This window comes from Capsicum annuum, chromosome 6, assembly GCF_002878395.1.
Source record: "Capsicum annuum cultivar UCD-10X-F1 chromosome 6, UCD10Xv1.1, whole genome shotgun sequence".
NCBI classification, from domain to species: Eukaryota; Viridiplantae; Streptophyta; class Magnoliopsida; order Solanales; family Solanaceae; genus Capsicum; species Capsicum annuum.
In genome coordinates, this window is record NC_061116.1 from 12,910,156 (window position 1) to 12,932,871 (window position 22,716).

General features: G+C 34.9%; 1 long non-coding RNA gene across 4 annotated transcripts; it reads left to right on the forward strand.

Moving 5' to 3' along the window:
• Window positions 1–18: 18 nt before the first annotated feature.
• Window positions 19–7,264, forward strand: LOC107873529. Of its 4 annotated transcripts, XR_001675405.2 has the most exons (7): window positions 19–1,021; window positions 1,957–2,116; window positions 3,174–3,221; window positions 3,672–3,780; window positions 5,312–5,863; window positions 5,954–6,014; window positions 6,943–7,264. It is a non-coding gene; the product is annotated as an uncharacterized LOC107873529 (long non-coding RNA). The 4 variants fall into 4 exon arrangements; XR_001675394.2 differs by having other exon boundaries at window positions 3,174–3,780; XR_007056954.1 differs by lacking the exon at window positions 1,957–2,116.
• The last annotated feature ends 15,452 nt before the right edge of the window (window positions 7,265–22,716 follow it).

The window sequence follows — 22,716 nt, forward strand, 5'->3', positions numbered from 1 at the left end:
TAAATTTATTATATTGCGAGAGTAATATGATAAAATTACCCACGGACTAGAATGAGTGATGTCAAATATTATTTAAAAATTGATAGCAACGCCTAGTTTGTTCAAACATTTTTGTATTGGGCATAAATAATTCAACATAATCCATTTTTAGAGTGATGACCAACGTAACTTATTTTTAAGATTTATTTTGATTTTTTTATGAGTTGAAGTTGGAGTTCTACATCAAAGTGAAGTCTCGAATTTCAAATTAAGGTTGAATCTCAGGTTCCTGCTTAGGGTTGAGTTGAGGCTCAAGTTTGGGGTCAAGGTCGGGTTGGGGGATAGGGGTCTTTGTCCTAGGTCTTGTAACTCTAGTCAAGGTCGAGGATCAGAGTACAGTATCGGGTCCTAAATCGCGTGTCCGTAGTAAGGATCAGGTCACAATCATGAGTTGGGTCTATCATCCCGAGTTAGGGTTGGTCGATCGGGCTTTGAGTTTCAGATCAGGGTTCTAGGATGGGGTCAAGTTTAGAGTCTCGAGTCATAGATGATAATAGATGATAATATATTTGAGTCTAGTCAAGGTGTGACCGGGTGAGGGTTGGTGTTTGGGGTCAGACCCCAAAGCCCGAACTTCGATAATGGTAGGGAGGGGCGGTCCTGATCAAATGGTGGGGTTGAATGAGGTGTTAGGAAGGTGGATCATTCAAAAAAAATGGGTCAAGCTGGCGGGCTCATGGTCTATTACATTTTTAGCTTCTTTCAACCGAATCTACTTTAGCTAAGTATCTTTTAGATTGATTTTAGTCTAACCCATTTATTAACGTTTCCTATTTTTTAATAAAACATTTTTCTCCTTAAGCTTAAACCTGCTCTTCTACCAAAAAAAAAAAAAAACTTAAACCTACGCTCTAAATCACTAAATCCCTAAATCTGTTAGCTGTATGGGACTTTCAATCGACGGCGATCTGGTAGCTGCGTGGAATCATCGACGATCTGGTAGCTGTGTGTTCTTTCAAGGAATTTTTGTTGTTCATTATCAGTAAGTTCTCAGACAACTTTGAGCTAATTTCTTTGCTGAGCATGGCTGTGCACAATGTTTTCTTCTTTATAGCTATAGCTGTTGGGTAAATTTCTTACATGTCGTGGCATTTTAAGGTGCATTCTACATGGTTACTAAAATGAAAAAATACTTCTTTCTCTTTCCTTTCTTGATTTACTGCTCTTTGTTTCCTTATACATTTGATTCATTAATTGGGGAATGAGAATTGCTCAATATCCTGAAAATGTTTAATTTATTGCCATGAACTTTACTTGTTAGTTTGCATCTCTTTTGTGAAGTCTGATGCATCAGTAGTTTAGTTTGGCCATTTCGTTCCCAGTTCTAAGTATGTAGGGTATTGATTTGATAGTTTTTGTTGAAAAAGGTTGAGATTGTGTGGAGACATCAATTTTGCCGAGGATGGATGGTAGAAAGTGTTGATCGATTTGCCCATGGAAACTTTTCTTTTCTCTTCCCAACCTTGTTCAAATGTTCCATTTGAAGTAACCATTGCAAAATGAAGAATAAATTCCTTTGATTTTTTATATATTATCGTTTGGTTGCCGAAGATGATGTGCTGCTTGTTTACTCTCTGTAAGAATATAAAAACATTACAAGATGATTTTCATGGAGTACTTCCAATTACTTAGTTGATTTAGCCATTGCTCACACTTCATGTCCCTCACAAAAACACTGAACCCTCTAACTCAAATTTGGCAGCTACTGCAGTAGATTTTTAGTTAAATGACCACCTGAATTGAATATGTGTCTTTCCCTTTAGATTATTCAACATTAAACCTTTATTTCAGATAACCAGACAAAATGAAAATCTCTAAGTTTAGTCAACTTTTTCAACCTTTCATATTAGTCCATATAATTTCCATTCTTATAAAAGTAAATGTTAATAGTAAAATTTACCTATTTCATCCTTATAGGGTCGGGCCCTGGCTCATCATATGTTTCCACTAAAGTAACTGTTGTATCAGCGGCAGCGACAATAATGGCAGTATTGGTGGTATATACGGGGACTAAGGCAGCCACAATGGTGGCAGCAGTAGCTTTGGCAGCCTTATTGATGGTCTTGATAACATTTCGGTAGGGACTTTGCAGTGATGGTTTCTTTACCAAAAGTCAAACACTTGAATTAGGTTCGAGCCTTTCTAATAAAAAACGTTAACTAGTAAGTAACCTAAGTTAGTTGTAGTTCCAAAAAGGGGCATCCATCATAATCGGAATAGTTGAATTAGGACTAGTTGCAAACTGGACCAAATGTCTGCATTTTGATTTATGTTACATTCCATTGCATTTTGATATTAGCCCATGTTCTATGTATGAAATTACCAGGAGCATCGTCTTCCAACTAAAACCATTTTTTCCCTCTTTATTCAGTGTTGTCAGTAGCTGTTTACTTCTTCTGGCCTTCTTTGAAGACCATATGAGTATGGGGTGAACTCTTCCTCCTTTGAAACCCGATTATAGGTGGTTATCGATCACTTGTTTAGAGTACTTAGCTGTCTCTTGCTCAAGAAATGCATCCCTTGAGTTTATGTAGGGGTTAGTAACGTATTACTAACAAGGAGATCAGCAATGCAAGAATTATTTCTTGTTGAATTTTAGTTTGTTTTTGCTAATTAGTATACAATGTAATGAGGTATAGCTTAAAATATGCTTTTTACTTTTTAAAATAAAAAAAAGAGTTTGTTTACTATTATGATGCCATTTTAATGCTTTTATTTCATGGGTTACTAATCCCCGCGGTGTTTTTCCACATCATATCCTGTATAAAGTAATACATAGATTCATATATTATTTATGAGGAAAACAAAATTAGCAAAAACGTTTATGCCTAAAACATACGTAGCAACTGGACATTGTAGAAATTAATGCAGAGAGTAAATCTCCTTAAACCTATTATGTTATATGATTGGCATTAATCAGGGATTTAATTAGGAGCTTATTCTGTAATTATACACTTACCAAATGTATTGCATTGTAACTGCTATAAATCCCAACCAAACTATTCCTTACTGCATTAGCTTTATGTATGAAATAATCGCCAGTTTGATGGTCCTGTTTTGCCTTTCTTACCTTTTATGTAAAGAGCTTTTAGGAGGTCTTGAAGTAACTGGTAAAATTGCTGCCATGTGAACAGGAGGTCACGAGTTCAAGCCTTGGAAACAACATCTGGCAGAAATACAAGGTATGGCTACGTATAATACGCCCTTCTGGTGGGGGCCTTTCTCGGACCCTATTAGTGCACAGGGCTGCCCCTTTTTTTACCCTTTAGGAAGATTGGGCATGTGGACGTGTGCATGTTTGGATGCTTCATCATTCTGATTCTTCCTTACTTGTATGTGTCAGCTTTGTTTTACATATGATATTGAGGAATCTTAGAGGTTGTGTGATCAGTTTCCCTTAACATGTTTTTGAATTTTTCCGTTTATTTAGTGAGACACTTTTTTAACTCGACAATTTGTGTCTATACACAGTACACGACCTCCTGGTGTCGACTCTATGCTGGGGAACTTGCAATCTGTCATTGGTCTAAGCTTTGTTAATACGCCCTCTACTTTACCTAATCCAATTAGTCAGAAATCGACTGCTTTGTTGCACTTGAATTTACATGTCAGTTTCGTGCTTTAAATTGCAGAAATGGAGCCTTAATATGCTGGTGCAAGAATAAAAGGAGATGTTGTAACATTAGATTTTGTGAAAAAGATGCTGGATGACTTCAAAAACCAGAAGAATTTACATAAGAGGTGTGTTTCATCAACATGGTCGTAATCTTCTCTTTAATTTTTGACAGACTCCTTGATCTTTCAATATTTGCCCTTTTTAAAATGCTACAAACAAGAGAAATGTTGTGAACATTGCCCTCTCTTGTTAATATTGTTGTTCCCGAAGGGAAGCACTTCACTGTATGTGGTGATATACGAATAAGTTTCTAAAGTTCTATGCACCACCTAAGTCTATCCATCATTCTAGCTGAGAAAAGCATTTATCCAACAACTTAAAAGGAGAGTATAAAGGTATAATAAATATATAAAAGCATTCCATCTTTAAATAAGGAAGTTTATGCAATTCACCAAATGCAATCCAAGATGCTCTGCATGAAGAAATAAATTATAGCAGTTGAGAGCAATTGAACAACAACTATAAGAACTTGATAGATGAACCACACTTTTCTTTAATTACCTGCAATAGATAGGAAACACTTGCATTTCTTAAACTTACACTTCCTATAGAATGAAGGCCACTAGTAGTAATAAATGTTTGATGTAGGCATATATGGTAAGCAAAGGCACACAAATCAATAAACAACTTGTTGCTAATCTTTGTTCTACTGGTAGAATTTGTAAAACATACTAACTCCGATTATCAATATTTCCTATATTCTATTTATTTCAATAGCCTTTTAGTACTATATGTTCAAAATTCATATAATCAGTACACAGAAAACAAAAGCATAGTAATCCAGTCGCTATTTATTACCATTGATGGAAGATAATGTAAATAAGAAAATCTCAACAGGTTTTTCATGTATTAATGGGCACAATCTAGAACCTGAAGCTCATTACTACGCAAAAGAGTTCTCTACAAGAAAGAAAGAACTCAATCAGAGTAAAGAAAAGTTAAAACTTTACTCAATAAAAGATTAAGGGTCCACACAGTTAACCCGCTCCTAAGATTAAGTATCCTGTGAAATTAGTCAAGGTGTGTGCAGGTTGGCCCGAATACCATAGTTATTAAAAAAAGAATCTTTATCTTTAGTATACTAGTACAAATTGTAAATACTATGTGGTATTCACTGACCAAATCAGTAGGTGTAACCGCAGAAATGCCTTTCTCAACTACCACCTCTTTTTCTTGCCTCATACACTGCACTTCGGATATGTTTTGCAAACGAGGTACCCCATGAATCGGGTTACAAGTGGGTGGTTAACACCCTTCACATCACCGCTAGATTCATGCACAACACCAGATATAGAACCACGGGGATCATAGGAATTGGGAGCAAGTCAATACCTGAGGCTCTCATTTCCAGCTTATAGTGTTTAGCATCAGATGCATCTTGGTCAGCCACTATCTTAGCATCCACTACAAGAAATTGGGTCTATGGCAACGGACCTTTTGGCGGCGGATGTCAATACGTTGCTCGAATATGCTTGGAGGTTAAATTTTGACAGATTTCCCATCTAAAATTGACTTTGCCTTATGTTTAAAAGGAAGAAAGTGAAGTCTTTGACCTCATGGTTTTCTTGTCAGCTTATATGGTTCTTGTTTGTGCAGGTTGCCTCCATCAAGGTAATTCACAATAAACAGACTGGTTTCTCTGAAGGATATGGGTTTGTGGAATTCTTCACACATGCATCTGCAGAGAAAGTTCTGTAGGAATGTTCTTGCATGACAAGAATATGGAACAACCTTTCCGTCTGAATTGGACTACATTCAGCATGGGTAACAAGAGAGCAAACAAGGTTGTGTTTGCAACTATCATCTTCTTGAGGTTGTCTTTGTAACTGTCTTCTTTCTTGTAACGGTCTATTTTAGCTGATATTTTCACAACATAGGTGAGTTTTTTAGTTGCAACTAAGATGTATCAGGTTGTGTTTAGACACTTAGAAGTGAAAGCATGAATGAGATTTATGGTAACTTGATAAATCATTATAATTGTCCAAAGCAGAAAAGTAAATTACTGTGGTTGTTTTCATATTAACCATTAGGTTTTATTTCCAATGTTATTGATGAAGATCTTAGACAACCTTTTGCACAGTATGGTGAAATAGTTTCTGTAAAAATACCAGTTGGGAAAGGGTGTGGATTTGTGCAATTCACAAACAGGTAGCTTGTCGATTGTGATATTTCAATTCTTTAGATACCTTATTAGACGCTGAATGTTCAGTAACAAATCTATATAATTTGTTGTGGCAGGAACGATGCAGATGAAGCAAACAGTGTGCCTTCTTGGGGACGAAACCCACCAAATAAACACGTATATCTCTTTATTTCTCCCATCATCTTTTTGTTTGTTCGCTGTTGCTTCTTTGAAGTTCATCTTTGGAAAAAGAAAAGAATCTCCATACAGGCAATCAAATGCTTAGATAAGTTCATAAATCCAGTGGCTATCACATGTGGTGTCTCATAGTTATTACGGAATCTCCTAGTTATTCTTGTCAATAGAAATTGGATATCTATTATCAAGTTGCTTAAGCTGTTGAGAAAGCATTAAAGTGTCACAATAACATACTTTCGATTTAATGCTGTAAGGTGATCAAAATATTTGCTCCTCCCCCCTCTCTTCTCTAGAGACATCATTGTGTTGACATTATGTTGCGGTAATGATGGCAGATGCAAGGTATTGTAACTTTATTTGGACGCATCATAATTGTTATGCTAAATTTTTTGTTGGACTGGTGTTCATTTTTTATGGTATTATACGGAATAGACCTGACGAAAGGAGCATTCCATGGAACACAATTGCAGTTCAAGTGAATATGCCATTTAGCGATTTGACAACTTTTGGAACTGCATTTTTATCTAAGTTTTGAGTGTTCTCAAATGCCGCATCCTGTAAAGTTATGCTACTTCATTATACTCATACATAAAATGATCAGAGCTTTCTCTTAAACTCACCAGACTCTGAACATCTTTTCCAAACTTTTCTCTCTAATCATGTTAGCTGTTGGAGCACAAAACATTTGTCGATACTCCTTGAGTTTTATCTTAAGAAAAAAAATGAACACAAAGGAGCTTTTCCATATTGTTCAAGTTAACAAAGTTGACAAATTTCTATTATTTGTCGTCAATAATGAAACTAAAAAGCTTTTCCATATTGTTTAAGTTAACAACAAAGTTGTAGGTGTTAATATTTATTTTTGAATTAAGTATGACTTTTAGCTGATGATGTTGTGTTTCCACAGTTAAAGGGAGCTTCAAATGCCAATGGTGGACAAAATGGAGGTTCAACAACATTTGCAAAAGATTGCAAAGATGACTAAGTCATGGATCTTCAAAGGCCTTGTAGTGTAATAGTCTGGTAAAGCTCCTTTGAAGCATCAGTTGTTTTAGGTTGACCACATCTGCTATTCAGAATGTGTTAAAGCAGTAGGTAGGAAGTTTACTTCATTGTGCTTATGAGTAGTGCCCTTTGTTGTCCATAAGGAGTGTTTAGACCCCAAACGTTGAGTGTTTAAACCCCAAACGTTGTTTTGTATGCAGATAGTATTATATTCATGTATACTTTCTAATTTGTGATGTGTACATATTGTGTTATAATTTATTATGTAAATAAAAATTTACATTAATACAAGCGACTATTTTATATAAATCATTTCAATTTAATAACATGTGGCAACAATCGTTGCAATAGATCAATAAATCGTTGCAATAGGTAGTCAAAAAATATTGCAACATAATAACAAAAGCGTCGCAATAGATGCTATTGCAACGGGTTAATCTCGTTGCAATAGATGAAAATAGGCGTACCAATAAGTAAATAGTTGTAATACGTATTCAAAAAGCGTTGCAACAGAATAACAAAAGCGCTGCAATAGATATTGCAACGGTTTAATGTCGTTGCAATAGCTTCTATTGCAACGGTTAGTAACCGTTGCAATAGATGAAAATAGACATCTCAATAAGTCAAAAAATAACCGTCGCCATAGGTATACAACCGTCGCCATAGCTTGACCTATGGCGACGGTTCAAACAACCGTCGCATAAACTGTTGTCATAGACCTATCGCAACACCCACATAGAGGACGTTTGTTGCACCATTGCGGTAGAGCTATGACAATGATTTTTCTGTCTATTGCAATGGTTTTGCAACCGTCACCATAGGGTAATTTCTAGTAGTATATCCCTGGTTGGCATGATGAAGATCTTCCCTTCTTTAGAGTTTATAATATTGTGCCAAGAGAAATGGAATGCCCTGGTAGCATTTTGAAACTATACATGTTTGATCAGCATGGAGGACAACTTGAAAGAGAGCAATTAGGCAAGTTTTTCATCCATTCACCTATTAGGTTTTTAAGAGGTGTGGATAAAAAATAAATAGGTATTTTTTTTGAAAAAATATCAAGAGAAAGGATGCAATTTGAATAGGCACATTTTTAGTTTGAATGATCATATGATCTTTTTAATGGGTTGTGACTTTTCTGAAGAATTGCACCTTTCTGAACCATTGTTTTTCTTCATGAAGTAACACCTTGATAACTATAAATATCTGATTTTTTTTCTCAGATACATACACAAAATTTTGAAGTGAAAACACATCGTGAATTCGGACTTGAATCTTCCAATCTTCATCTCTTTCTAAACGTTTGATTTTGCTATTTTTCAGAAAATATTTTGAGCTTCATTTTTTATTGTTCATAAGTTAGGTTTAACTTATTATTAAAAGATCAAAGTTGTGAATGCAGAGTTACAAATTCATTTGATTGTTCAACTTTAGTTTCAACATATCTTTAAAGTTTTTATTGTAAAATACAGATTTTACTAAGCCCGAAAAACAACAATCACAACCCAAAAACCTCAGAGCCATGATGAAGCTTACAATTACGAACAGTTTAAAACTAATTTTTTCCGATGAGGCTTAAAATTATATCTAAGGGACACAAATAGTCAAACTAGGTTGGTGAAGATTTTAAGAAATTAAACATGTGATTCGAAGAACATTACTGAACCAATTTGTCATGCTTCTAGTTACAGTCCTTTGGTTTTGAGAATACAATTCAAGAATTGGTTTGAGTCTTTGTATGTCAATACCTTGATTGGTGTTCAACATACTGCTTGTCTAGCCTCTATGTAGCATTAACATCTCAATGTCCAAGAAAAATAACACAAGAAGAGTTGATGAGGTGAGTGTTCTCGAAGATAAAATATATCCTAATGGAAAAAGCATGAGAAAAATTATAAGCTCGAGATGTTAGAAGGTACAAAATCAAAGAAAGAGCTGCTACAATTGCTTAGGCAAGAGATGATGTCGGTATTGGAAACTTCCTTAGTTTGTCGATTCATTCCATACTTTCCAATACTACAACTGAAATTCACTGTACAATCACCACGATGTTGCACAGAGGAGAGTAAGTAGTAATGTGTTGTTTATTTTTACTTATCTAGTTTATAAAATCAATTGATAATTTATCTATTTCTACACATTTTAGCCTTAGCATTGAATACCCATGTTCGCAACAAATTTTCGTTAACACTGAAAATTAACTGCAAACAAAAATAAAATAAACAAAAAGAATAATTCGTCGAAGAGCTGTGTAGGCAATGCAGAAGCTTACTCCAATGCTTGCAGAATGTCCTCCTTTTTCCTCCCTATAATGTTATGTTACTCCCCTATTTATAGTTGTTGGGAGTAGGCCTAGTTGCTTGTGATTGGCCAAAACATGTCACTTTGCCACTTGATGCCTTTTGACTGGTTGTTGAATTTGAATGAGATTTCCACATCATTTGTACATGTGGCGGCATCTCATTGGTTTTAGATTTGACTGGGATGTCACGTCACTTGATGAGTTTGGGTTTCAAGGTGAGATAGACCTTGATGGGGAATAAAATAGGCTTATTATTTTTAAAGACCAAAATAAGTTTAAACCCAATAAAATGTGGATCAAATTTAAATTTTATATGAATTTGATCCAATAAATTTTATGTGTCTACATATGCCCCCTACTTCAAGGTTGGTCTACGTGTAGGCTTACCGAAACTTGGCTGCGAGACTTGAAGTACTTATGAATGTGTTTTTATTCTCGTGAATTCAAAGGTATTTGTTTCTCATCAGTACATCCTAGTTAGACCAATACTTGCGAGTGGTCTAACTAAAGTTTCCTCCATGAATTTTCATGTCGTGAAAGTCTTCGTCAAAGCAACCAACGATTTGTTTGTGGTGATCCTCATTTTTCGTCCATAATCGAGTACAAACTCGTTATTATTTCAAGAGTATTAAAAAAATGACCAACTTGATTTTTTTTTATTCTTCTTGGATAAATATGAACATCAAAAATCACCACTGTGATATTTATTTAAGTAGTTTTCACCTGCACAACAATGTGTCCTTTTCAATGTATTTGAATTAAAAGGATTAATACAACTTCCTCACTTGACATATTGCGCGTATGAAGTAAAAACGTTGACTTGATCTTTTTGTACTAAAGGAAAATATTAACTTTCCTTTCGATTTCATGTACCAAAGGAAAATATCAACTTTCCTTTTGATTTCATGTACCAAAGGAAAATATCAACTTCCATTTTAGTTTCATGTACCACAGAAAAAAAATATTAACTTTCCTTTTAACTTTAAGAAAGAATTAAAATCACCTCCAAAGAAATCTCCTCAATATGGTAATTTTTTTAACTGATTGACAATTTGAAATTTCCAGGGATTCTCATCTTCTAATTTCACCACAACATTCCTTGTACACAAACTGAAAATTCTTCATAGGAGCCTCTATATAAGGGGATGTTATGAAATCACATCAACCACAAGCTTTGAAAATCCGCAACCTTTGCAAAGACATCCCTTGGCTTCTTTGTAACTATGTATTTGGAGAGCACTACTAGTGCACCTTAACCTTTTTGGTAGCATTGGTGGACGTCATGAAAAGTATACAAGCTCCTTGCAACACCGACCAAAGAAGTACATGGAGTGCCTTTCCCGATTTTCAACTTCAAACGCTCACAGAGTAAAAATCACATCTGACTGTAGGAATGTCCAAATGTTGAATGACTTAGTTTTGGAGTGGATAGACTTGTATTGCTGTGTCATATCCAAAAATCAATGTCAAAGTCCTTCTCTATTAATGAGAATCAATTTTTGAAGTTAACGCTATAAGCTGTCATGTCGTGACTCCAGATTGCATGTCCGTGATCACTCCTCTTTGATTCTTTCCTTTTTTTTAGGTTCATAAAAAAATGCAAGTAGTGTCAATATCACACCAAGAATATACAAATATTTTCCTGATGATTGGTCAGGAACCACTTGAGGCATCATTTTTTGAGTCGCAGTTTTTAATGAGCAACAACTAAGTGCTTCACCCATTTTCTCAAAAATTTGGCGAGCAATATTCCCTGTCATGGATTGGAAACGAAAACTTAGAGAAACTCTTTTCTATCCTTGGCAAGAAAATTTGTTCCTATTTCCTTAAATCTTGGAATAAAAAACTCTTTGCATCTCGGCATAGAAGATCAATGGTTGAAAACCAAATTTTATGCTAATTGACATCGATATCAGCTATGTTGAACTAAACTGATGTGTTTCTCCCAATGCTGATCATGCCAAATCGAAGCATCATACGTTTGATACCGACACTTATCGTCAGATTGAAGTTTAACGTAATTGACATCAATCCGCGTAGAACCGAGAAGCTTTATCCGGTCAACACCGTAGATGTGTTCTATCTTTAATTTTTTTTTACAGGTTTATGCAAATTGTCTTGATGTCAGACTAAAAAGGTCGACATGATTGATATTTAGTGCACTACTTCCTTACTGCTTAATAAGAAAGTGACTTGGAATGATCTAATTTCATTCTTGACGACGCTGAAAGTTTCCCATTTTAGCTTCAATGAGCATGCACTTGGTGTCATTCTTGCGACCTTGTGATGATGAAGTTTTGAGTGTATGCAGTCCATTATTGCAAAGCAAGCATGTGGTGCATCTCATCCGTGGGGCTCGGCGATAAAGAGGCTTCGAGTGAGAACATCTCATTCTTTTCAAGAAGCACGTATGTGGTGTCATCCAGATGGATAATACTGACACAGGGAGTAGCCTTTTCTGACTTTGGTGAGCAAGTACTAGGCATACGTCCACAAAAATATTTATTCTCTGATGGGGGAACAAAAATATGAGTTGTTTGATTCATACAAATGGAATTCAATGTCCTGATACGTCTATTTTATCAGTTTTGCGCAGCGTCACAATAAATTCTGTATTTTGATGTAGGAGTATTGAAATCATGAGCCGTTTTTTGTGTTGGAAACTAGAATCATTGAACTACATATCACGTTGGAATCACAATCAGATTGCACCCAAATCTTCCCAGATATTGCTCCAAAAACAGACTTCTAATCTTGGTTCGCTAGTTATTTCAGCTTTGCGCAGTGTCACCATAAATTTCATATCTCGACGTGAAAGTATCAGAATCAGGTGCCATTTTTTGCATTATAAAGTATATTTGCAGATCTACGTCTCACGTGGAAACTAAAATCATATTGCATTCGAATTATCTCAGATATTACTCCAAAAATGGCCTTTTAATCTTGGTTCGCTAGTTATTTCAGCTTTGCGCAGCGTCACCATAAATTCCATATCTCAACGTGGGAGCATCGAAATCAGGTATCGTTTTTTGTATTATAAATTAGATTTGTAGAGCTATGAATATATAAAAAACCAAACTCAATGCCCTTATGGATTTATACAGATACATCATCAAAATTAGCTTAGTTCGAAATCTGATGGCCTATTTTGCAACTTTGAGCGGCTATGATGGAAAATTCATAACTTGGCATACGAACCTTTGAATCATGAACCGTATTTTTTTTGTTGCGGAGAAGTCTCTAAGATCTACCACACATGTCAAAATTATGTGAACACCTATACGGATTTATACAAATATATTATCGAAATTCGCTTTGCCTTGCTGGTCTCTTCACCTTTGCGTGTCTGCGGTAAACTTAGCGAAGGAACGTCTATCCTAATGTGATATTCATGTCAATTCAATGTGTTATTGTCGTGCTCAAATAATGACACATATTTTTCCTCTTTCTTTATTCGTTTTTATTTTTTTTAACTCACACAACTGAACTTAGAGTAAAAATACTCTAAGCTGCCTACGTACCCAGGAGGATCAAGTCATAGCCTAGTTCGGACATGATGAGTTAATTTACTTTTTTTTTAACAAAAAATAATTTATTTTTCTTTTATTTTTTTTTTTTTTAGGGTCGTTCACAGTTTAGACGCATGCGGACCAGGAATGACATGCAGTTTAAGATCGTGCCTTAAGGAGCGTTTTGAATTGTAGTTTAGGCTCATGCGTCGAGGACTATTTTTGACTTACGGTTTAGGCTCGTGCATCAAGAAGTGTCTTGAATTGCCTTCCAACCCTTTGTAATAGAGTACTATTGCACTTCAGTTTGGTAATTATTGCCCCCATTAGTTGAAGCAGATTTGCACTTGATCTTGTGTCGACTTTTGAAAGTTGGAGTTTAGAAGCCCTTAGAGATTTTTTTCTTTTGCGAGCGATCAATGCCCAAGTATCACCTTTCTTGCTATTGGAGAAGTCATTTTGCATGGATTTGCTTGTTATTTTCTTCGTGGTAGGAACCTCAATTAGGTCAAAGCTCCCAAATTGTAGCATGATGATTCCCTCATCTTTTGGTGATGCCACAGAGCACATGGACGGTAGAACGTTTAAAATTGATCCTTTTTTATGGTCCAGTTCGGCGCTAACATGATTTGCATCAACTGTATCGCCATCATCGATGATGATTTTTCCCTCCTGCATTAATGTCATGATCTTTTCCTTCAGGATAAAGTATTTTGTGGTGTGATGACCAATAATGCAGTAAAATTTTCAATATTTAGGATCGTCGACTTTGTTTGATTCTTCAGGTCGTTTTGACTTAGGAAGTTCAATGACTTCTTTGGCTAGTAACTCGTCAAGAATCCCAGGAATGTCAGATTCGGAGAAAGGATATACCCTTGCTTGTAACTCCTTCAAGATTGATTAATTTTTTACCTCTTGCATTTGTTGCTTGGGAGCTTCCTTTTTTAACTTTTGTCTTGTGGAGGCCTTCGTAAAACTCACTGTTGTCGTCATAGATTCCGCAATTTGATCTTCTGATGAGTCTTTGAATTTTGTATCTTCTTTCCTAAGATCAAAAGTAGGTGACGTTATTCTATGATTTGCAATGCTTAGCTCCATGTCATGAGCCCGCGTAGCTAATTCTTCAAAAGTTTGAGGTTTAATTCCTTGGAAGATATACAAAAGGCCCCAATGCATCTCTTGAATGCAAACTTCAATCATGGAAGTTTCAGAAAGTTGATCTTTGCAGTTGAAGGTCAATGTTTGTCAGCGATTTATGTAGTCCACTACAGGCTCATCTTTATTTTATTTTGTGTTTGTCAACTCCATCATGCTGACCGTATGATGGGTGCAGTAGAAATGATTTAGGAACTGACTTTCTAGTTGCTCCCTATAATCAATTGATTCAAACTCCAAGTTTGTGTGCCAATCAAAACCTTTGCCTTTCAAAGAGCGAACAAACTGCTTGACAAGAAAATCACCATGTGTACCAGTACTGCTATAAGTCTCAACGAAATGAGCGATGTGTTGCCTTGGATTTTCCTTTCCATCAAATTGTTGAAACTTTGGCGGTAAATATCCAATTGGCATCGGTAAGCCCTCTTTTTGCTTAGAATACGGCTTTGAGTATCCTACGAAACTTTGTAACGGACCGCCATATTGTGCCTTGATGGTGTTTGCAATCATATCTTGTAGTTGTTGAACTGTTAGAGTAGCCACTAAAGTGGATCGATCATCACAGTAATTGTCACTTGTCTTGATGAGAGATTCACCATCAACTTTTTCTCGCGGTATTAGATTATAATTTAACTCTCCAGGATTGTAGAGATCTAACTTGCTCATAAGTTGGGTGATTTGATGATCATTCTCATCAACGGACTTCTTCTAGGCTTCAATGGTTTGTTCCATCATTGCAAACTTTTCATCCAAGTCAATTGCATCAACCATGAACGTGTTGACTTTCGTTGAAGTTGGAGAATTCATTAAGTTTTCAGATTCTCCAAAGTTGCAGCCAGTTTCAGAAGGTTCTTCTGATAACATAGATGCAAAGTTGACCCCAGGGGTTGTAGTTACTGCCATAATATGAGATTTTCTCCTTTTTGTCATCTAAAAAAAGGTAAAGTATTGGGATCCATCCAAAGCACAAGCGTTGAGATTGCATCGATTGATGGGGCCAACAGGTTTGATCTCAGTAGACGTGGCAGTAGTAAACTTCTTGCACGAAACTTCATTGATTTTTCTGAAGTCCATTATAGTAGTTTAATTTGTGATTTTGACTTGTAGGAGGAAGAGATGAAAATCAGAACTGGTCCCACTAGGCATGCCAAAATTTGTTTGCAATAAATTTTCGTTAACGCTGAAAATTAACTGCAAGTAAAAATAAATAAACAAAAAGAATAATTTTATATAAATGAATTTTGCGGGTACAATTTTGTTATTCTCTCGATTCTTCTCTCCTAAGTTTTTTTTGTGATTCGAGGGCCTTTACAGCGTGATTCTCGAATGTGGGATGATTTGAGCCTCCTAGAAATGTGTTTGGATCTCCAGGAATTGTCTAATAGTACTTCATCTTGTCGAATTGATCTCTGGGCAAAACTCTATTAGTCAATTCGTTGAAGAGCTGTGTAGTTAATGTAGAAGTTTCCTCCAATGCTTGTAGAATATCCTCTTTTTTTCTCTTTAGAATGTTATGTTACTCCCCTATTTATAGTTGTAGGGGGTAGGCCTAGTTGCTTGTGATTGGCCAAAATATGTCACTTTGCCACTTAGCGCCTTTTGACTGGTTGTTGAATTTGAATGAGATTTCCACATCATTTGTACATGTAGCGGCATCTCATTGATCTTAGATTTGACTGGGATGCCACGTCACTTGATGAGTTTAAGCTTCAAGGTGAGATGGACCTAGATGAGGAATAAAATAGGCTTATTATTTTTTTAAGCCCAAAATAAGTTTAAACCCAATAAAATGTAGATCAAATTTAAATTTTATTTGATTTTGATCCAATAAATTTTATGTGTCTATAACGCATTCACTATCTAATGTATTTCTCAGAATATTTAATTTATTATATTCAGAGAGTAATATATTCAAATTACCCACGGGCTAGAATAAGTGATTTCAAATTTAATTGAAAAATTGATAGCAACGCCTAGCTTGTTCAAAATTTTCTGTATTGGGCATAAGATAATTCTATTTTGTGACTAATGTTAGTCAAATTCAACATAATCCATTTTTAGAGTGATGCCCAATGTAACCTATTTTTAAGATTTATTTTGATTATTTTTATGGATTAGAGTTGGAGTCCCGGTCAAAGTAAGGTCTCGACTTTCAAATTAAGGTTGGATCTCGGGTTCCTGCTTAGGGTAGAGTTGAGGCTCGAGTTTGGGGTTAAGGTTCTGGTTTGGGGCTAGGGCCAGCGTCTTTGTTCTAGGTCGTGTATCTCTAGCCAAGTCCTAGGGTCGGAGCATGATATCGAGTCCCAAATCTCGTGTCCTTAGTAAGGATCAAGTCCCGATTATGAGTTGGGTCTATAATACCGAGTTAGGGTTAGCAGATCGGGTAATGAATATCGGATCAAGGTTCTGAAATGGGGCCAGGTTTAGAGTCTCGAGTCATAGACGATAATAAGTTTGTGACCGGGTGAGGGTTGGTGTTTGGGGTCAGACCTCAAGGCTTGAGCTTTGATGAATGGTAGGGAGGGGTGGGCTTGATCAAATGGTGGGGTTGAATTAGGTGTTTTACAAAAATTGGATCAAGTTGGCGGGTACGGATTAAGGGTGTTAAGTGGGTCGGGATGGGTCAACCCAAAACCGACCCATTAAATTTATTCGGGTTATGGGCTAGACTGGGTCTGAGTTGGGGTTAAGTGGGCCGAACCGGTCCGGGTTTAATAGTAAAATTTTTAAAAGTAGCCCTAACCCGGCCCACTTAACCCAACTCAGTCAAACTCACCTAAACCCGATCAAACCTGGTTAAAAATTCGGTCTAACCCGATCAAAAAAAAAAATTCAATATACACTATATATACCCGCCTATATACATTTTAAATACGTTAAACAATGTATATACACTATATAGTATATACTACATTAGAATTTAAAAAATATATATACATAGACACAATTACACATATATACGCACCATTCATTGTATATGTACTACTTTAAAGTTTAAATAAAATACACTACAATATATATACATTACAATATATATATAGAGAGAGAGAGTTATATACTAATTTATAAAACATATCCACATGTATACGTTAAATATACACATCTATAGAAGATATATACACATATATACACACCATTTAATGTATATGTACTACTTTAAATAAAATATGCTACAATATATATACATTACAATATATATATTTATATATATATATATATACATACATTACAATATATATATAGTTATATACTAATTTATAAAACATATCCACATGTATACGTTAAATATATATGTCTATAGAAGATATATACACATATACACGCACTATTCAATGTATATGTACTACTTTAAATAAAATATACTACAATATGTATACAATTTATAAAACATATACACATGTATACATTAAATATACACATCTATAGAAGATATATACACAAATATACAAAACATATGCTACTTAATATAATAAATTAATAATACTTGGTAGTAAATTCATAATATATTAGAAGTAAGTTTTTAATTGAAACTATAAATTCAATTTAAATCATTAAATGAAAAAAAATTACAAACTAACGACTAAGGAGTGAATGAATGTTGAATTTTATTGATTGCGAAATGATCCAAAATTTATAATTTACATGGATGAAAAATCTACAAATTATGCATCATTTTTTCCAACTCATTCATGTTAATATTAATGGGAACTTGCATAGGATAGTCAAAGTCAACTGGGGAAAAAACCATGCATTGGACTTGATTCTGCTGAGTTCTCCCGTGAAGACATAATTTCTTTAAGTTTCTGCTCGTTGTTCGGCTTTGGTTCCATTCCTTGGTTTTTTCTTTCCGCTCTAATCCAATCTCTGAGGCAAACTAGAACATTCATTGCATTGCTTCCCAATAAGTGTCGGTTGTCTCCAAGCTGTTGTCGTCCCTGACTAAAGGAGCTCTCTGATGCAACGGTTGACATTGAAACATTCAAGATATCTCTAGCTAATCTTGAAAGCACAGGATATTATGTTTCATTACTCCTCCACCAATCCAACGTGTTGATCCGTCGTCTGCGATCCTCTGGCGGTAACCGAAGATAATATTTCAGCTCTTCCCGATAAGTTGATGTGTAAGCTCTCTCATCAACACTGTTCTAACAAGGTAAATAATAAAAGGAATCAGGAAAACCACTATGTGCCGGCCTTTTAGAAGATGATGGCTCCTCGGGGAGATGAGGAGCAACAGTTGGAGTGATATTTGTTGGTACGGCTATATCAACTAAATCAACATAGTGATTATATAATTTTTCTATGTATTCATTCGCATCACTCATAGCCATTCACAAATCAGGTTGTACTAGTTCAGAATCATTGTTAGTATTTATTTCTAAGTTAGCATAAAATAATAGTACTAAAGTGGCACATTGTATTATATTTCATGCACGGATTTAGCATAGCACCAACTAAGTAAATAGGGGGAATTGAAAAAAAATATTTTTAAAATTTAGTAAACATGGCACCAACAACTTCTTTATAACTTTCTTTATTTTTATATTCTTTGATCAAACCAGAAATATTGGCTATATATGCCAAAATATTACAAACAGTAGGATAATAATCACCGAAAAATTCAACCTTAGCTACATGAATTTTTTCTAAAAACTTAACAAGATCATTAATTACAACCCAATCAGAATCATGAAGCATGCAATCAGAAAATCAACAAATGAACCACAATATTGATTAAAAGCTAGTGTAATAAGAACTCTATATTTATAACAAGTTTTTAAAAAATCATACGTAGATTCCATCTAATATCAATTTCCTCAGGTATCAATATCGGTGCAAGTCCATTTTCTTGACATTTAACTTTAAATTCTCTAATTCTTTTTCTTCGATTGTTTCCTTGAATAAAACCAACAGCAAGACGGATTTTTTCAATATAAAGCACAAAAAACTCAAGACCATCTTTTACAATTAAATTATATATATGACATGCACACTTAATATGAAAAAATTCAGGTAACGACGGAGATAACTTAGATTTTAATTTTGTTATAGCAGTCTTGTTGTTAGAAGCATTATTAAAAGCAATACATAAGATTTTATTTTCAATACCATAAAATTCGGCAACTTTAACAATAGAATGAGCAATAAAATCTCTAGTATGTTTACGATCTTCATCATATAAAAAAGCAAGAATACGTTTTTGCATCATAAAATTACTATCCATCCAGTGACAAGTAACAATTAAATAATTATTTTTATTTACAGTACGACCAAGATCAGAATTTAGGAACAATCTACTTTGAATATTTTTTAACAATATTGATAAATAAAAATAATATTGTGAATGAAGTCTAAAAATATCAGACCGACAAGTACTTCTAGGAATACCATTAAACATAGGATTATAAATTGCTTGTATATAATGAATAAAGGCATTAGAAGAAGGAAAACTAAAAGGCCAACAACCCACATCTACCATTTTAGCTATTTCTTCTCGGTCCCTTAATTTATGATACTTCTTCATTACCAGACCGGCTGCTGGGTCCATTCTAGTTTGTGTTGACTCACCAACATCCCCACCACCTCATACAATATTTAACTCTCTTTCGTGAGCATCACCTATATGTCTCATTAACGTACCCGTACTCCCTTACTTTCCTCCGCTTTTATGCTTATATATTTGTTGATAAGTATTGCATTGCACCTCAGTATCTGATATACGTTCAAAAAATTATCATGCAATATTAGTTGTTTTACAAGCTCTTGGGGCACGGGGAGGATGGGGAGGGAGATTAACCGATTCAGATCTAATGTTAGCATTTCCTACTACAGGTGTCTCACCAATATTTTTATCATCTTCGTCTAAATTAACCGCATCTACTTCATTTTCTTCTTCTATACCATAATTTTTCTGAGCTTCTACATAATCCATATCGTGAGCACCTGCACCTATTTCTTCCTCAAAAGGTGTACCAAGCGGTACAGGAGGCGAAGGTACACGAGTATATCTACTACTTGAAGTACCTCTACCGCTAGTAATTCACTTTTTACTATCACTACCGCTTCTGGGATAAAATTTTTTAATACCTTTAGTAGCGAGGTTTCTTAATTTATCCATAATATAAATTAAACTAAAAAAAATTCAAAATACACAAATATAATAAAAATAAATATTCAACAACTAATACACTAAATAAAAATTAAACGTAAGAGATGAAACGACAATACCAAATTTTGGAAGTATCCGAAGGTTGCGACTTTAGAAACTTCCACTCGTACTTTGCAATCGCAAAATTAAAAAATTAAAGTGAGCACTTTAGAAAATTAAATATATAGAATATTTGAGAATTGAGAATTGAGATTTGAGAGAATGAAAAATTGTGTGAAAAATAATTTGAAGGTGTAGGGTATTTATAGAAATTTTTTTTGAGATTAAAAAGTATTTTAAATATTTTATTTTTTTTTACTAAAAGGGCCCAAACTAGCCGTTTGGATCCAAAAACGGCTATATAGCCGTTGGGCCAACGGCTAGTTTGGCCCAAATCTCCAAATTTTATTTTATTTTTAAATAAAAGGCTAACCGGGCTGGGCCGATTAACCGGTGGGCCTGGACCGGGCCTAATTAACCGAGCCCAATCAAAAAATTAAACCGGCCCGAGACCCGGTACCCTACAGCCCATGGGCTGACCGAGCCAGGTCAAACCGGGTCTGTTTTATCAAATAGGCCGGTTCGGGCTGGGTCGACCCGACCCGTTTGACAGGCTTAGTACTGATCCATCCCATATTTATCTTGTTTTGACCCAATCTTTAGTTGATTATCTTTTAGTTTGATTTTAGTCCAATCCATTTATTAATGTATCCTATTTTAACTTGTCTAATTTCAGTCCAATCCGTTCATTTGAGTTGAATCTATTGTAAATCACACTATTATACAAAGTTTATGTACTTAATGATGTGTCACGACCCAAACTAACTCGAGACATGTGACACGCACCCTGCAAACACATAACTGGTAGCTAAAGATATAGACGACTCTAATGAAAGTTATTAAGTTGAACATTTTAAATCAAACGTATGCTAATACTTAATAGGAAATTAACTAGTCCAAATATGTGAAATATGCAACATTAGTCAATCGAACTCCACGAGCACACAAAAAGTAATAAAAGATTAGTACTCCAATGTGGGACTTCGCAGCACGAATATGAATTTAATTGGGTTTCAATACAGATATCGAACACCAGATGAAAAACTAAAAAATAAATAAAAGATTAGTAAGTCGTGAGCTATCTAAAATGTCATAATGTATTGCATGAGATACGCAACGGAAGCTGTAGGATTGAGCTGGTAGTATGGGCCTCGGTGGGGAAGTTACAAACTTCGTTAAGGGTGTTTAAAATTTTACTATATATTTCAAAAAAGTAGTTGTTGATTGATATATACATTATTATTTTCAATATGCATAGTATAGTTTTTCAATAAAGGGTTTTCTTTTCAATATGCTTAGTATAGTTTTTCGACGAAGGGTGTTCTTTTCAATATGCACAGTATAGTTTTTCGATGAAGGGTGTTCAACTAACCACCTTTGGTCTACGTAGCTACACATCACAGTACTTAGTAGCTCCATCGATTAACCACTAAATGGCGGGACTAAACTTGTCGATAAAATTAAATTGACATGAAAATGTATACACGTTTTATACCTTTCATATATTGAAAGTGGAAGTTGAAACTGTTGGTGAACATCTTTGATATTGAACGTTTGATAGTTGACAATCAGTCCAAACTTCCATAGGTTCCCAACTTAGAAAATACCTTTTAGTAACTGAACAATACAAAATAATAAGTTACTTTCTCGCGAGCAGTTTCTTAAAATTATTTTCCGTCATAAATACTGAATATATACCTAGAGTAGATACATCTCAAAACCTCTTCTCTTAAGTCTTAACTCAGAACTCACGGTGTCTAAATTCTAGATCCGTCACCGGCTAGTTACATTTAAATAGTATTAGCCTGGTATCCCAGGTTGGCATGATGAGATCTTCCCTTCTTTAGAGTTTCTAATATTGTGCCAAGAGAAATGGAATGCCCTTGTTGCATTTGGAAACTGTACATGTTTGATCTGCATGGATGGACAACTTGAAAGAGAACAATTAGGCAAGTGTTTCATCTATTCACCTGTTAGAATTTTAAGAGGTGCGAATGAAAAATGACTAAGTGTTTTTTTCGAAAAGACACCAACAGAAAAGATGCAATTTGAATACGCACCTTTTCAATTTGGATGATTACGACTTTTCCGGTGGATACTTTAATGAAGTCAAAAGTATGACAGATCAGATTGTGTTTTTGCTCATTTATAGAAAACTGTCATATTCAGAGATTTTCTCATTTACATTGTATATTCTGTAATCTAGTTAATATATAGTTTCATATCATCTATATTTTACTCAGGGGCGGACCCATGTAGTCTGTGTCGGGTGCTTGAGCACCCATTGATCCACGGGAAAAATTTATACATATTTATATAGAAAATACAGTAAAATCGGTTATAATGTATGGTTAAGCACTCATAGACAAAAATTGTTGTTGGGTGCTGTGGCTTTGGTGTAGAACTTAAGCACCTCGATGCTTGAATTGGTGTGGGTTTGATTCCTATTAGCAACACAAATTATTTTTCTTAAAGGAAGTGAGCACCCACAATCTTAAATCC